This window comes from Carya illinoinensis, chromosome 14 (assembly GCF_018687715.1).
Source record: "Carya illinoinensis cultivar Pawnee chromosome 14, C.illinoinensisPawnee_v1, whole genome shotgun sequence".
NCBI classification, from domain to species: domain Eukaryota; kingdom Viridiplantae; phylum Streptophyta; class Magnoliopsida; order Fagales; family Juglandaceae; genus Carya; species Carya illinoinensis.
Window position 1 is genome coordinate 7,267,772 of NC_056765.1, and position 3,649 is coordinate 7,271,420.

General features: G+C 34.5%; 1 long non-coding RNA gene across 1 annotated transcript; it reads left to right on the forward strand.

Moving 5' to 3' along the window:
* Window positions 1–1,001: 1,001 nt before the first annotated feature.
* On the forward strand, window positions 1,002–1,372 carry LOC122293351. Its single transcript, XR_006237249.1, has 3 exons — window positions 1,002–1,058; window positions 1,129–1,239; window positions 1,314–1,372. It is a non-coding gene; the product is annotated as an uncharacterized LOC122293351 (long non-coding RNA).
* Window positions 1,373–3,649: the final 2,277 nt, after the last annotated feature.

A 3,649-nucleotide genomic window follows, 5' to 3' on the forward strand; every position in this document is an offset into this window, starting at 1 on the left:
AGATTGAACAGTATTTGAGGTTCGTGATGATCATCTAATTTGGTAGTAGTATTAAGTGCATTTCTAATAATATAGTATATATTGATACAAATTAATAACTCACATTAACATATGCAGCGAACATATACAACTACTTCGCACGAATGGTGTGACTGACGTAGAAAAGACGCATAAAGAAGAATTTGCCTCATGGTTTGAACATAAGGTATTATTCGGGAAAAAATTATGCTTGAAAGTATTTTAAACTTTATTTAATTTGTAGGTGTCATCATATTTATATATGATATTGATATAAGTAGAATAAAATTTATTTATGTAGGTTGCATCGAAATATAATGAACATTCAGGTGAAATCTCACCAGAAGTATATGCTTTGGCATGTGGTCCGTCTAAGCGGGCTATCCAATATTCAGGATGTTTGGTGTGTGGATATAGATTTCACACAGCAGACAAAGAACGATATAGGAAAACTCAAAATTGTGGGGTTGTTGTCGAAGGAAGGCATGGGGATGAAAATATTGATTTTTACGGAATTGTGGAGGATATCATAGCATTAAAGTATGTGGGGGGATATATGGTCTGGTTATTTAAATGTAATTGGTGGGATGTCTCGAATCCTAGGTTGGGAGTGCGTAAGGATGAATATTTTGTAAGTGTCAATACATCTCGCAAATGGTATGAGGACGACCCATTTGTTCTCGCGTGCTAAGCAAATCAAGTTTTTTATTTAGATGATCCGGAGTTCGGAAATCCATGGAGAATAGTCGAGAAATTTGCGCCAAGAAATGTGTATGATTATATTCCAGAGGCAGACAAACCACATGAAGAAGTTGATAGTCCAGACCATGAAGAAGCATATCAAGAAAATGAATCAGGCATCAATCTGTTTGTTGATCTAAGCCATTATGACATGGTCCCATTGCACAGAGAAGATGTTCAACCCGAAGTAATTGAAGGTGACATGTCGGAAGAACATGAATCAACTGAAGTGTCTACTGAGGATGAGAGCGATTGGTCCAGCAATACTGATATCGAATGATTTTCAAACAGATATTTGTGTAGGTAAAATTCTTATAAAAATATTTCATGTATTTTGTTCGAATAATAATTTATTATAATTTCAAACAGATATGCCTCCTAAACGCAAAAGAACACGTGAGCCATCCCCACCACTTAGCGAATCCCCGTGTGCTTCACTTGCCAACAATGGTGGGCCACCGTCACCAGAACCAGAACAAGGTATTTTTTCAATGTATATCTTTCGAATAAGATTAATTTAATTAAAATATATTCTAAGCCATTTGTATATATAGCTATTGTAAACCAGCGCCGAGTTAGAGGCATTACGATGGGTGTCTGCATAGAAAAAGTAAGGAAAGTGGGTAAAATTAAAGTTGATATATCTGATGATCACACCGGTGGCTCTGGGGATTCGGCAGCTTGGCTTGTTTCTTATGTTGGTACACTTACTCGCACGTATGCACGGATGGCTACATCATCCTGGGCTAAAGTTCCCCAAGATGTGAAAGACCACATCAAAAATCGTTGTTTGGTAATAAGTTACTTTGTATAACATTTTTATTTAAATGCGAATGTTTGAAATTATACTAATTGTTTATAATTCTGTGAAGGATGAGTTTGAACTAAATTTTGGTCAGCGGGAGGATCGACTAACGATTGAAGAACTCATGTTGAATGCATTCCGGAGGTACAAAGGTCGATGCCATGCACACTACCAGAAGTTCAGTACTACGATTGAGGCGCGTCAAAATCCATTCCAAGCAATGCCACCAAACGAATGGGAGAAAGTTTGTGATCTGTTTGAAGATCCTGCTTATCAGGTAATTTCGCTACTATCTTTTTTTTAATAATATATAATAGATGTATTAAATAAAAATTATAATACTTTTTTTTAGAAACGGAGTGCAGTGAACAAAACAAATAGATCAAATTTAACGATACACTGTCACGCGGGTTCTCGATCTTTTCATCGCTTGTAAAAAAAAAATGGTTAGTTCTTATTATCTCCATTAAATCTTAATATATACACTTTTTTCGTATAAATTATGATATTAATTTTCATTTTGCAGCAAGAAGAAAATCCTACTGATTATGATCTGACCCAATTGTATGCTAAAACACATAAAAATCGTGATGGTGTTTGGAGCAATCCTGAGGCAGAGGCAAATTATGTAAGTTTAAGTTTATTTAATTTCATTGTCTAAATATATTTTTGTTACATATACTAATTTTAATGTTTTTCTTTTTCCAGGACAAGATGATATCTCTTAAAGACACTGTTGCAGATCCATCTGATGAATCATCTGTCAACGATGCTCAAATCTTTTCTCAAGTTCTTGGATCACGTTCTGGATATTTGAGGGGCTTAGGACGTTGCGTGAAGCCATCCTCAGCATCTTCATCATCTTCTAAAACCAGATCGAATGACGACAAGACTAAAAAATTAGAGGAAGCTGCACTTGAGATAGAACGATTGAGATCGAAGGAAAAAGAGTTGTTGACCCGATTAGATCAAGCAGCAGATTTAGAAGCAAGATTAGAAGAGAGGCTACAATTAAATAACCAAAAAATGTTTGAACAATTTCAATTAATGATGTCCCAAAACCCTATACCACCACCACCACCACAATCATAATTCATTTGTTTTTTTTTAATTGCCTTTAATATTTACGATGTTTGTAAACATTTGAACAATTGATGTATATAGATTACAATTTGTATTAGTATCAATTTCATTTTGTTTGATCAATGCCCTTTGAATGGTAAATTACCATTTATGCATACATTCGAACAAAAACATATCCATTCGAACCAATAAATTCCCATTCGAACAAAAATATACCCATTCGAACTTACCGGGAAATACAATCCATGCGTTCGTTCGAACAACTAAATTCTCATTCGAATAAATTCATTTCTAAAAGTCTGTTCGAACAGAAGATTTCTGTAAATAGATTATTTGTTCGAACAATTAATATTTTTCTTCGAACTAAAGTCGCTTACGAACTTTTTTGTTTGAACGGACTTGGTCAGATATGGTTATTGGTTTGAATTGACATTTCATATTGTTCGAACAAAAATATTTCTGTTCGAACTTGATTCTGAGATGACATTTTTTTGTCTCAGAAAAAATTTCCCGTTCGAACGGTTTCGACCGGTTCCGCCCAATTTCGTCCCTAAAAATACTTTTCAGAGACGAAAATCAATTTTTGTCTCTGAAAACTTTCTGAGACAGCCTTTTTGAGACAAAATAGAGATGAAATTTTTTCGTCTCCCAAAACTTTTAGGGACGAACTTTCCATTTTTTGAGACAAAATTTTTTGTCTAAAAAAATCATCTCTTGTAGTGTGAGAATATGATGGAAAGAGGAGAGAAATGGATGAAGGACACAACATCGTCATGTAAGTGGTGGGTGTTGACTTTTGGCTCCTTAGTTTAGTCTCACACCGGTGGGAAATAACAAAGGAGCAAATTCTTAAAGTTATAAATAAGAGACTTAGCCTCTTAGTTTAAGTGCACTAGTTGAAAACTTATCTAGTAATTTTTGATTTTAATTAAATTTCTCTATTAGCCTTTTGTAAAAGGGGAATGGGTGTAAAGTTAAAGTTTTACTAGTGGGGTAGCTTTG